At 41.2% G+C, this 14240-nt stretch overlaps 1 protein-coding gene across 20 annotated transcripts in view; it reads right to left on the bottom strand.

The window, feature by feature from the left end:
* LOC144615101 (uncharacterized) overlaps window positions 1–14240 on the bottom strand; it is a 237109-nt gene that overhangs the window by 104539 nt on the left and 118330 nt on the right. The window contains exon 4 of one of the 20 annotated variants that reach the window (XR_014136543.1): window positions 6658–6745. The exons of the other annotated variants lie outside the window; for them this stretch is intronic. The gene's annotated coding sequence lies outside the window, so the exon portion shown is untranslated. Of the gene's footprint in view, window positions 1–6657; window positions 6746–14240 lie in introns of those variants that run through there. 20 annotated transcript variants of the gene reach the window in all.

Here is a 14240-nt window from a genome sequence, read left to right as displayed (position 1 = left end):
TTAGGAAGCAGCCGTCTCGGAAAGCTTCCTAAATGGTCCTCACTGGAGTGTGTCATCCTCTCGCCTCGGATTCCGGGACTGATACACACACACAACTACAAAACCAGTTTGAGGAATATTTTTATCGTAGATTCCTACTTGAAGAAATTATAGAAAATATAGAAGATATAGAAAGATTGCTTTAAAATATATAAGAAATTGTACTTTTGTCGCGACCTGTATCTATTTAAAATTCATTTTGGAACCATCGAAGTGATGAATTTACACGTTAAGACGTCTAGTCTTCCGCCCCCGCCCCCCTCCTTTCTTTACCTCCTGGGTATCTTTCTCAAAGCCTACCACATTCAATTCATTTAACCATTTCCTCAACCTTTACCTCTATGCTTCCAGTTTTAGAGATGTCTACAATGTCTTTTTTTATTTGTTTAACTCTGGTCTACTGACATCTGGTTGTGAAGGACAGGATTTAGCCTCTATCCTGGCTACCCCTACTTTTCTCCTGCTTTCCTCCCAGTATAAAAACATCACAGTGTTTCATCATTCACACTATGTGTAAATACCATCATTGGCCTGGAAGTATTTTTTTGCTGCCGAGCCCATCAGCGTACTATAAACACATTTTCTTCTCTATACAATTTTATTAATTGACTGATTTTTTTCATCAGCTTGATTTTGCCACATCCCTATTATTGTTCATTCTTAAGCTTTCCAACAGTATCATTTAAACACTCTGAATACAACTTTCCATACAGTCCAGCATATCCAGTAGCTTATCAGTTCATTTTCTTTTTCCCAGGGAGGGCCCTGTTCTTGGGCTCCAACAGAGACTGGATATCTCGCTGTCCTGTACAGCTCCCTCCCTGGGACTTTTGCTGCCTTCTTATCTGTGTCCTGTCACTAGAACCCGAATCTTACTCTATTCTGACTTACACCTTCCCACTGGGGGAAGACCTCCTCTTTTCTTTGAAAGTGTATTTGAGTGGTCAGCTTTTTGAGAAGTCCCTTGTATGGAGTTGTCTGCTCTGTCCTCACATGGTGGAATTACTGTCCTTTGTCATGTGGAAAATATGTCTCCATTGTCTTCCTCAATTCCAGTGTGATTTTCAGAAGGATCAGAGCATCCTGATCTTTTGTCTTTGCTTCAAACATTTATTTTAATCTCATGATACATTTAGATTCTTTTCTTTATTGATCATTGTCTTGGGGAGTCAGGTCAGTGGGAGGAGATGCTAGACCCACCCAGAAATTAATTTTCTACAGTTTGAGGGGTGGGGGGGGGCGGCTTTAAAAAATGATTTTTCTCTCTCCTAGAGAAAACTTCTGTTTTAAGGAAATCATTTTAAGAACGCAGACTACTTTTCCTATTTTTTTTTTAATCCTTCCTTTACCAGTTTTCACTGTTTTACCATCTTACTTTCATTTCTTCTGGTTTGGGCTTTCTCCACTCTACCTTCTGAATCTTCAACTGAGTTTTTAGTTTGAGTTCTCACATATTTTGCCATCTAGAGTTCTTTCTTATTCCCTCTTTGTTCCTTCTGATATTTTTACATGAATAAATATTATCTGTTATTTCTCTGAAAGCATTAGATATTATTTTACTATTTTATTCTCATGTCTTTATTATCATATCCCCACTGAGTTCCTTTATTTTCTTCCTATTTTCCTTTTTTTTTAATCATTGACTTTATGACTTTATTACTCTTTTTTTTATTTATTTTTTTTAATTTTTTTTAATGTTTTATTTATTTTTGAGACAGAGAGAGACAGAGCATGAACGGGGGAGGGGCAGAGAGAGGGAGACACAGAATCGGAAGCAGGCTCCAAGCTCTGAGCCATCAGCCCAGAGCCCGATGCGGGGCTCGAACTCACGGACCGCGAGATCGTGACCTGAGCCGAAGTCGGACTTTTAACCGACTGAGCCACCCAGGCGCCCCAATTACTCTTAATTCATAATTAAGAATGAGACACTGATAACCCAATTGAGACATCCTGCAGCTGGGAAGGACTTGTAAGGAGCCGGCTTCCTTAAAGATGAATCAGCTGGGGAGCAGGGGCCTTACAAGTCCCTGATCTCAGGCATTTCCCCTGAGGCTGCTCTGTTTCTCTGGAGGAGAGGCCCCCAAGGTGCCCCCTGGAAGGGAATGCCAGGAGCCAATGGGGAGAGGAGTATGAACATTCCCCCATGGACTTCTGCAATCTCTTATGTTGCCTGATTTCTTCTATTCATCCCCGTCCCTAATCTGTGTTGGTCCTGGTGAGTTTGGGGCTGATGTGACTCATTTTCACCAGGGACTAAACTTCTAAGGTCATTGTGGGAAAGGGCTTGTGGAACAGAGAGGAGAAGGGGAGAATCTAGGGCCTGGCTACTCCACCCTTTCCAGACGCTCCTCCTGTCCTTGGCCCTGGCCATCCTCTACACCTGGTGGCTCCCCTTCCAAGGTCCTTCCAGAGAGCCTGGGCAGGGCCAGGCTGTCCTCACCAGCACTCCCTCCACAGATTCTTCCAGTTCTGCCTCTGTTCTGCAAGCTCCCCTTTAGTCACCTTTAGTCACCTTTAGTCACCACAGTGCTCTCTGTGACCACTCGTCACTTGTTCTCCTTATGACGAACAAACTAAAAGTGTCCATTCACTTGGAGTTTGTGGACTTAACACTTTTCTGAGTTTTTAACCTTCATTTCGTTGGTGAAGGAGCCAAATAGTTAAAGTTCACGTGATTAACAGTTATCAGAGGCCACCTGGCACCTGATATGATGTGGGCCAGGAGCAAATGGTCAAAGAAAAATCTTGAAACATTTTCAGTGCAAGAAGGTGTTTCTGTTGAAGCACTGGGGCTGGACTCCTCGTGGGCAGAAAGAGCTGCACTGGGATTACGAGGAGTGATTGATTATATACTTTTCAGTTGGGAGGGACAGAGATAAAGAATTTTCATATGTTAAAGAAGACAGGATCCTGGAGTCCTGGCTATTGTCAAGCTAAGGTTGTTTTTCCCTCTAGCAAAGCATTAACTTTGAGACATGAGAGCTCCTGGAGGAATGTGCCTCAAGTATCTGTGGATGGGCAGCGAGTTGTTGTAAGGAAATTTAATTTCATCTACATTTCCTTTTGCCTTTGCTCCTCCCCTCAGCTCCCCTATCCCATTGCGCACTGCCCTTATCCAAAGCCTTTTTCCTTCCATTTCAAACTTTTCCTTTTATTTCCAGGGGAAAAAGAGGAACCTAAGACTCTTGTCTTCAATTCAAATGGAAATATGGAATTGAATGTGATTCACGTGGAGATATTTTTTGCACGACCTTTTTTTTATTATTCTTCTCAGGAGTTAAGTAATTTTTTTCCCTTTTTTGTTTTATAGAACATTTATAGTGGAGGAAATACATCCAGAGAGGAAGCTGTGCTTAGCCAAAGGCTAATAGTCAATATTTTGACTGGACACATAGGAGAGACTCTATAGAGCTATTACAAAGGAGACCCAAAAGCTGGCAGTCATGGTAAATAAAACTTTTGTGTTTATGTCTGAATATGAAGAACATATTCATGGAATTAAATGGAATGAAAACAACATGAGAAGCACAAAGCCCAGTGATGATACGTGTGACAATGTGGTGGTTACTTTCATGTGTCGACTTTACGGGGGTGCCCAGATATTTGCTCAAACATAATTCAACACGTGTCCTTGAGGGTGTCTATGAGGGATGAGATTAATATTTAAGTTGGTAGACCAAGGAAAGCAGTTTGCCCTCCCCCACGGGCCTCGTCCAATCAAGGAAGGCCTGACTAGAACAAAAGTGCCCCTCTCCCAAGTAAGAGAGAGTTCTCCTGCCTTAAAGTCTTCAAACTGGAACATAGACTCTTCCTGGTCCTACAGCAGCTTCCAGCCTTTGGACATGAACCGGGACATCAGCCATTAGCTCTGCATGCTTTGGACTTACCAGCCTCCATAATCATGTGAACCAATATCCATACAATAAATCTCTTTTTATCTATCGATTGATCAACTGATTGATTAATAGATATGTGTGTATATATGTATATACACATCCTATTGGTTCTGCTTCTCTGAAGAACACTGCCTAATACACATTGTTGGTATTGTACTGACGACCCCCCTACTCCCATCCTTGTGTCTGAATCACAGTCACTGAGTTAGTTAGCAAATCTGGGATATCGTTAACTCAGCAAGCATTGGAGGTGGGTGCTTTATTCTTTCATTTAGCAAAAATATATTGATTACCACCTGTGTGGCAGTCCTGGTCCTAGGTTCTGGAGAAATAACATCTGCCAAAGACAGAGGCCCTTCTCTCATGGGGTTTACATTGTCTTGGGGGGCAGACAGAGCAAGCATGTCAGATGGCAATCAATGGAGAAGGAGGTCAAGCTAGGGAGGGTGGTCAGGGAAGCCTTACTGATAAGTTGGCAATCCATGAGAGTCTAAAAGAAATAAGAGAACCAATCAGGCAAAGGTCGGGAAGACAGCAAAGATTCCTGGCAAGTGCCCAGACCTTGGTGTGGGAACGTGTTCGGGACATTCAAGAAATAAGGAGGAGGCCAAGGTGGTTGAAACAGAGACATCAACGATGAGATTGGTAGAGTCATCCAGCAGCAGCCAGGGGCCAACTCAGGAAGAACTTGGAGGTCACATGAGAGCTTTGGATCTTGTTCCAAGTAAGAACAGAAAGCCTCTAGACTGTTTTGAGAAAAAGAGTGAAATTATCTTATTTGGGTCACTCAGGCTCCTGATGAATGTTAGCCTAAAGGAAGGACGGGGCAAAAATATTATTATTATTATAATACTGTCAATATTATTGTATTATCATTAAGATTATGGTTATTATTATGTGGAAAACTATGAAAGCTTATGAAGGAAATTGAAGAAGATACAAAGAAATGAAAAAACATATCATGCTCAATGAGATACCACCTTGCACCTGTCAGAATGGCTAAAATTAACAAGTCAGGCAACAACAGATGTTGGTGAGGATGCAGAGAAAGAGGATCTCCCCAAAAAATAAAAAATAAATAAATAAATAAATAAATAAAAAATAAAAAAAAAAAAAAAAGAAAGAGGATCTCTCTTGCACTGCTGGTGGGAATACAAACTGGTGCAGCCACTCTGGAAAAGAGTATGGAGGTTCCTCAAAAAACTAAAATAGAACTACCCTACGACCCAGCAATTGGACTACTAGGCATTTATCTAAAGGGTACAAAAATGCTGATTCGAAGGGGCACATGCACCCCAATGTTTATAGCAGTGCTATCAACAAGAGCCCAATTATGGAAAGAGCCCAAATGTCCATCGACTGATGAACGGATTAAGAAGATATGGTGTGTGGGGCACCTGGGTGGCTCAGTTGGTTAAGCGTCTGACTTCAGCTCAGGTCATGATCTCACAGTCTGTGAGTTTGAGCCCCGCATCAGGCTCTGTGCTGACAGCTCAGAGCCTGGAGGCTGCTTCAGATTCTGTGTCTCCCTCTCTCTCTGCCCCTTCCCCACTCATGCTCTGTCTCTCTCTGTCTCAAAAATAAATAAAAATATTTTAAAATATTTTTTAAAAAAGAAGATATGGTATGTGTATGTATATATATATATATATATATATATATATATATGCATATACACACACACACACATACACACACACAATGGAATACTACTCAGTGATGAAAAAGAATGAAAATTTGCCATTTGCAATAACGTGGATGGAACTGGAGGGTTTTATGCTAAGCGAAATAAGTCAGTCAGAGAAAGGCAAATATCATATGATTTCACTCATCAAATGAACATAGAGGAAGGGAAGGAGAAATAAGATAAAAACAGAGAGGGAGGCAAACCATAAAAGACTCTTAGTGATAGAGAACAAACTGAGGGTTGCTGGAGGGGAGGTGGGTGGGGGGATGGGTTAAATGGGTGATGGGTATTGAACGCACTTGTTGGGATGAGCACTGGGTGTTATATGTAAGTGACGAATTACTGGGTTCTACTCCTAAAACCAATACTACAGTGTATGTTAACTAACTTGAATTTAAATAAACAAAATTCTTAAAAAGATCGTTATTATTTTAAAATAAAGAACTACATTTGGCATACAGAAGAATAACTGGACTACAAAAAATAAAAACAAGAAATAAACTATAATATGTGAGCTGATAGATGTGTTAACTAATTTTGCCACCATATGGTGGCGATCATTTTGCAATAATACATGTACCTGAAATCCATTAGGTTGTACACCTTAAACTCATACGATGTAATATGTCAATTATATTTCAATAAAGCCAGAAAAATAATTAATTAATAAAATGTTTTTTAAATAAGGAAGTAAGAGTAACTGGAATGGGAAGGTCTGAGCCAGCACATCCCCACTTAAGTGGACAACAGAATTCCTGGAAGCCTTGCGAAAACAGATTCCTGAGCCACAGCCCAAGGGCTTCTGACTCAGTCCATCTGGAGTGGGGCCAGGAATGTGAACTCCAAGAAGCTCCCAACAGAGTAGCCTCATGTATAAATGACACTGATCTACAGATTTTCTCACTGCTTTCACTCTCCCTCACGTCCCGCTAAAACGTATATACTTAATACTGACAGAGCGTATCATATATTTTTTTTACTTGCATTCTGTCAATGCTTTTATTTAATCTCTGCTTACATGTTCTGTCATTCATTCCATAAATATCTGACGGTGTACTACATGTAAGCACATGGTAGGCATTGGGGCACAAGTTCTATTTTTTACGATCAATCATAGAATGTCCTAGAAAAGGAAAGCAAGAAAATGTATTTAGCGAAAGGTAATCCTAAGATGGCTGAGATGTGAACGGTATTAAGTAAACGTTTTACTGTAAGCAAGCGATAATTGTTGATGTCACCCGAGGATTTGAGAGCGCTTAGCACTTTAGAAGGAACCCATGATCTCATTTGATTCTGTCTTACACCATAGTACGCATTAGGTTTGTTTAGCAGATGAGGGAAAAGTGTAGAAAGATAAACGGGTTTTCTCAAGACACAAAGAATGAAAGAAGGAGCCTGGACTGGGACCTGGGTGCTCTGGTTGACAACCACATGCATTTTCCCTTGTAACTCGCTGCTCTTCTAAAAGGACAACAATGTGGATGGAGGTTACATTTCAACATAGAAAGTAAAAGGCCAGCTGGAATCGCTCATCAGTACAATCTTACGATCCTATTTTTTTCCATAAAATTCTATTATATTCCTCCTCAAGCACCTCCCTTAAAATGTCCCTTCAACATATACCCCTTATTATGTGGACTCATTGAAATGAAATGAAGGAATACTGGAGGTTATTGGAAACTAAAAAAAGGTGAGGAGCCATCGTACCTGCTTAAGATATCATCAATGTTCAGACACATAGATGGCACGCTCTAGAGAAGAGTTGACTCTTTTCTTAAAATATACACTATGAGCACCAAAATAACCCCATGGTAAAAAATATTTTTTCGTAGTAGGAGATGTTTGTTAAAAGAATACATGAAGAAAATAAATACCCTACCTTATAGAGTGCTTTGTGATTTGTTACTTGTTTTTGTTGTTTTGTTGTTTTTGGTACAATTTTGTTACTTGTTTTTAATTTACCATCACAGTAGAGGTCTAAACAAAGTATGTCTAGTAGCTTTATCATCATTGTTTTGCAAATGAGAAAGTCAAGCCTCAGGAGAGCCACCTGACCGCCCATGGTCACATGGGATCCATCTGTTGTTAGACACGCAGTATGGTCCAGGGGATTGACATAGCTACTTGACATTGATTAAGATGATGCTAAGATGAAAATATTTCCCTCTAAATGTAAATTGTCTTAAATGTATTACTTAAGGTTCTCTGGTTGTATCAGGAACTCACTGTGTGTGACAAGTAAAAAGGGACTTACTGAAGGGCTCTCAGGCAATCTCCAGAGCAGAAAGGAAACTGCAGAATTCAGCTTTGAGCTGATTAGAACCAAGGGCAGCTCTGGAGACTGGGTGGGGTGGACAATTTGACATCTGGGGACAGATTGTGCTTTGGATAAAGAGCCTACCAGGTCACCACTGACTGCACAAGAAACACCTTGATTTACAGTCTTAGCAAGACTGAGACATCGTGGGGGGAGTTAAATCCCTATTGTAAATGTGGGTGCTGTGACCTAAGGAGAAACAGACACTGGGCAGGCAAAATGACATCTGTCCACTCTTCTTGGTTCACAGCTCTGGCTTATTTATGGTGATGCCAAATGGAGAGCAGTCCAAACTAATCTGTGCAATTTTCCAATGCACCTTATTCCTAGCAAGTGGAAAAATACAGTTTAAAATGCAGAGTTGGGTAAAATCCCAAGGAAGTTGAAATTTCCAAGCCAACAGGAATAACTCTTTTATTGTTGCAGTTTTTCTCAAGAGAATAGAGCTATCAGAGCTGAATAGAACATTAGAAGCTCTGTAATTAATGGTCTGAATTAGGTTTGATTTTGTATTTAACCAAATTTTGAATGATCAAGGACCTCGGAGTTAAAAATTCTGAGTTGAAAGGACAGAAGCCGGTTGCTTCATCCTGGCAATTATTTTGTTCAAGTAAATCAAGGCAGTGGAATTTAGGTTTCTGGTTTCTCTTTCATATCAGAAGTTAAATTGAAAATATATTATTACAAAATGGCAAGATGAGATTTTTCTCACTGCCTTAGCTGGACCTCATGTTCTGCTAGAGCTCATAGGTGATATTGATAGAGCACATCATAAATATTTAGTTGCATCCTTGTCAATTCCTATATTTAATCTCTGCTTACATATTCTATCATACAGTCAATAAATATTTGAGAGTATGCTGTAGCTAGGCCGGGATACAAAGACACAAACACGAGTAGAGACTCACAGACATCATAATGTAGCCAGTGTGGCTGGAGAACAAATGATGGGTCTCTTGATTGCTTTTTTTCTAACAACAGCACCCCAAGGTAAGCACGGTTATGCCCACCGCATAGACAAGTTGCACCTAGAGTCTACGGACCTGAAGGTTATGGTGCCGGAATTCAATCCCTGTGCCCCAAAACCTGTGCTGTTTTAATAAGACAAAGGCTGCCTCAGAGGGACCAGCTATGTACATGAGTCACACATGGATAAATGCTGAAGGGGTTGTACAGTCCGCTAGGGGACCCCAGAAGACTTCACAGTTCGTTCTACCTGGAGAGATGGTGACATGCGACTTGAGCCTTGAAGCACATGTGCAACACTGTGCCAAGCAAAAAGGGAAGAAAAGACATTTCACGTAGAGCAAAAAATTAGCAAGAGGAGCACAGACTTTCTATGGAATGACGAATAGCCAGGTGATAGGACACATGCTGACGGGGGATCCTGAACATCATGCTGAAAAGATCAGCCAGACCCAGTCACGAAACTCCTACAAGGCATCGAAATTAGTTTTGTTTCTCAAAATACCGATGACTGTGGCTGAATGTGGCCATGTGACAGGAACCATCACCTGATATTTCCATCTTCCCAGTGTGGAAGCGATAGATATACAAGCCTGGGAGATGTATCTGTCTTGGTAGATAGATAGACAGACAGATGTGAAGAGAAATATATGTTCGAATTAATTGTTTTAGGGGCACCTAGGTGGCTCAGTTGGTTGAGCGTTGGACTCTTGACTGGGGCTCGGGTCATAATCTCACGGTCGTGGGATCGAGCTCCGGGTCAGGCTCCACACTGAGCACGGAGCCTCCTTGAGATTCGCTCTCTCTCCCTCTTTCTTTGTCCCTGTCCCCTGCTCACACACACTCTCTCTCTTCTAAAATAAAATTAAAAACAAAAGAATTAATTTTTTTTAATTTTTATTAAAATTTTTTTAACTCTTATTTATTTTTGAGACAGAGAGAGACAGAGCGTGAACGGGAGAGGGTCAGAGAGAGAGGGAGACACAGAATCGGAAACAGGCTCCAGGCTCTGAGCGGTCAGCACAGAGCCCAACGCAGGGCCCGAACTCACGGACTGCGAGATCCTGACCTGAGCCGAAGTCAGACCCTTAACCTACTGAGCCACCCAGGCGCCCCAAGAATTAATTCTTTTAATTCAGAATACAAAGTGAATACATTTTCAATACAGTGAAAAGTATCAATCAGCAGATACAAAATTGCACATGTTAAACCACACAATATAATCACAACAGGGGCACCTGGGCGGCTCGGTCGGTTGAACATCCGACTTCAGCTCAGGGCATGATCTCACGGTTTGTGAGTTCAAGCCCTGCATCGGACTGTCTACTGTCAGCACAGAGCCTGCCTCAGATCCTTTCTCCCCCTTTCTCTCTGCCCCTGCTCCACTCATGTTCTCTCTCTCTCTCTCTCTCTCTCTCTCTCTCTCTCTCCTTCTCTCTCTCTCTGAAATAAAATAAACATTAAAAAAAAAGCAATATAATCACAATAGTGATAACCAACAATAATGTCACAGGGTGGTGTATATAGATAGATTTTTTTTTTCAGAATCCTGTTTAATTTCGTGGGAACATCAGACAATGTACTCTCTTCCCCCAAATCTGAGATTAGACTTCATTTAGAAACAGAATGCTAACGGTGGCTTCGCTCAGAACCGAGAGCTCCCAGGACTGAGAACAGAGAAAGCAGGAGCCGAGGAAAAACAAGAGAATGACAAATGTGAAATAGATGCATTTTATAAACATATATTTAGGCCCATGCCCGTCAGAAATATTCTCACAAAGTATGTCTCTCACGTTGGAAACTATTGCTTTATTAAATCATTCACATGCTAGCCATCCCACATTCTGAGTCTATTTCTCTCAAAACAAATGAACATTAAAAAAAAAAAAAAAGGCATATTTGTCAGTGCAGAATGATTTACAAATTTTAGGGGAGGAAGCTGCCAGAAGACGACTGTCACATTGGTCTGACTCGTGTCCTACCCCTGGATTGGCATGACCCAGGGACAGTGCAGCCTGGCAGAAACCAAATTTCCCTAAGTGCTCCTTTAATTCCAGAAAGTAGAGCAAGCCTTGTTAAGCCTGGAGACTTCCAAGTTCTGAGATGCTTTTCTATTTGTTTGCTTGAATGTGTAGCACTAGGTGAGGGGCTTAAACTTTTACTAAAATACGGTGATGACTGAGAAAAACACAGATTTTCTTTCACTTCTACAGCCCAACATCAAATGCCTTATTAGAGTAGTTTTCTGGTTTTTTTTTTTTTAATTTTTCTGTTCAAGCTAATATGATTAAGTTCATTGAAGATGTCCAAGAGAACCAAGTAAAATTATTAAAAGAGAGTGTGTTTTATTTTCAAAGCTTTGGTTAAATTTTTATAGAAACAAACATAAGTAAATCACATACAAAAATCAGAGTTGTTTTTCTTCAGGATGTATTCGACAGAATATTCATTAAGATACAATGCAGGGGCACCTGGGTGTCCAGTCGATTAAGGGTCCGACTTCGGTTCAGGTCATGATCTCACGGTTTGTGGGCTCCAGCCCCGCGTCGGGCTCTGTGCTGACAGCTCAGAGCCTGGAGCCTGCTTCTGATTCTGTGTCTCCCTCTCTCTCTCTGCCTCCCCCACTCACACTCTGTCTTTCTCTGTCTCTCAAAAATAAATAAACATTAAAAAAAATTTTTTTTTAAAGATACAATGCAGGAGGTCTTGACAAAATCTGACCCGCAGAAAGAAGCATTTCTATTTGAAGCCATTTTGTGGAATATCAGCACATAGCTTTGTCTTCCTGAAATATATAAAAGTATTCTATTGTAAAGTAAATTATCCCCCTATCATCCCAGGTGGGCTTTTTTAAACAGAAGACAGATAGTGATATGCCTGTGTTCAAGTCCTGGAATGGCTTCCTGGCTCCTCAGAGTCATCGCGAAGGTTCTTACAAATGCACCCCTGGCATCCAGGAGCCGGCCCAGCACTCACAGATAACTCACAGCACAAATGAGTGTTCTCCCACTGACCACAAGCCATTTCACACCAACATCAGACAAGGCCGTTCTGCGGCCATGATCCACCAGACCTGGAGCAAGGCCACCCTGCCGCCTCGTCTGAACAGTCAAAACATCAAGTTCAAACCACAAAATGACCGAACATCGCCCTCTCCTGGCTAGGATAAGTCACTGCGCTCTCTTTACAAATCCGCATTAGCCTTGCTTCTCACCACATCAATAAGACAGGTATCCAATCACTGCCTCCTGACAGTATCATTCCTTAGCCATACTTTGATCCCTCCTCCACAACCACCCAACACAAGTCCAAATCTTATCAGCATTTCTTTCCAGCACCTTCCTGAGATGCCCCTGGTTCCTCCTGGGGTGCAAACTTCCTCAACCACACTTGTGGTTTTGGTGGGCATTGGATTTTCCCACCATGATGTGTTTTTGCCTTTGGCTATTAAATCCAAAAACAAAAACATGGCCTCCGATCACTTTTTCATCTAATTTAATGAAATTTTGTGAAGTATTAAATTGAGAATTGTTGAAGGTATGGCTACAGACTTCACATTTCAAATCTACCCTGTCAGGGTGGCTCAGTTGGTCAGGCACCTGACCTGGGCTCAGGTCATGATCCCACGGTTCATGGGTTCGAGCTCTGCACTGATTTGCAGAGCCAGCTTGGGATTCTCTCTCTCTCCCTCTCTCTCCGCCCCTCACCGACTCGTACTTTCTCTCTCTCTCTCAAATAAATGAATAAACTTAAAAAAATAAAAAAATAAAATCTACATGCTGATTTATTAAGAACTGTTTTGCAGGATGAAAGAGATTATTCCTAACAGGAAGTTGCAGGATCATAACACTGTTTCGTTTGTTTGTTTTTCATATAACATACCAAACTGTGGGCGTTCTTACCAACTAAGCCCAGCTTCCAGGATTGCAAGGGCAAAGGGCCTCGGATCCGTAGGAGGGAGGAGAGGGCATGTCTTGTAATCACAGACCGACAAACTTCAAAAAGGCCGTCTAGAAAGAATCACAATGTCTGTCTGGAAAACGTAATATTGACGATCTGCTCTTTTTTATGGAGATGTTAACTTTGTTTTTCCAACAACCAACATGTAGCACTGACCATGACAGAGATTTTATCTTTACTGACACATCTACAAAGACGCAGACATTTTTATGTCCTGGATGCCTGCTTCGTAAATATTGTACTCTCTGGGACGGCTCTATGCTATTGCTAGTGTATCTCTCAAGATAATAAGCTGAGGCTCATTATTACATAGTAAATACATTTTTCAATTTTTTCGTAGTGATAACTTCAAGTTTTGTGTGATTCATTGTCAGATGTGATTAAGGTTTCGTTGTTTGGTTGGTTTTTGCCTTGTAATATTACTAACAAAGAGCTTTTTTTGATTGAAGAGTGACCATTCTGTCATTTTTTAATTTTTAGTTTGTGTCTATGTTGGTGCCATTATTTTTTTTTTAATTTGTTTATTTTGAGAGAGAGAGAGAGTGTGTGTGTGTGTGTGTGTGTGTGAGCAGGGAAAGGGGCAGAGGGAGAGGGAGAAAGAGGATCCCAAGCAGGCTCTGCACTATCAGCACGGATCCCCTCTTGGATCTCGATCCCATTAACCAAGAGATCATGACCTGAGCCGAAATCAAAAGTCGGACACTTAACTGGCTGAGCCACTCAGACACCCCGGTGCCATTACTCCAATTTACGGTTTCTTTGCAGGAGTATTCTCAGTCTCTTGTTCGTTTTGTGGACGCTGTTTAGTTAATACCAGAGAATGTAATCTGCAAGTACATTTAACTAGGCCCAACCAAACTGCAATAACTTTGCAATTTGCTGAAAGCTAACAGAGATAACATGATGCTCTTGACCCCAGGGGTTATGGCTCCCAACTGTTCTCTCAGGAGGCTTTGCAGCTGTGCTTGAAAAGGAACCAGACACAGGGACCTCGTGAGGACACAGTCTTCATTGGTAATGAATCTCACTGCAGCTCAATTGCTGTACTTAAAAATACACGTGGAATGTTCTAGTTTTCCCCTCCTACACTGCAATAGAGCAGAGCACAGCTTCTCATACTATCTTTAGTGAAGGACTAGTGGGCTTTCCCCCCTTTCTTGGACACATACTTTTGCAAAATATAATAAAAATAAATGACTAGGAAAATAATTTTTTAAAAATGCATTCAAAACACAAAAGAAGTTTTTATTATTATGGTATCCATAGAACGTAAAATTACTGTCACGTGGCCATAGCTGTTTCTAAGCGTCCGCTCTCAGTTCCCGCGCTGATCTCATCACAGACCAAGAGTCTGTGGGTTGGCACCAGCCCCACA

The sequence above is a fragment of the Panthera onca genome, chromosome F2, assembly GCF_046562875.1.
Source record: "Panthera onca isolate mPanOnc1 chromosome F2, mPanOnc1 haplotype 2, whole genome shotgun sequence".
Classification (NCBI taxonomy): Eukaryota; Metazoa; Chordata; class Mammalia; order Carnivora; family Felidae; genus Panthera; species Panthera onca.
Note: the sequence above shows the minus strand (reverse complement) of the source record. Positions and strands in the feature narration are given on the sequence as shown.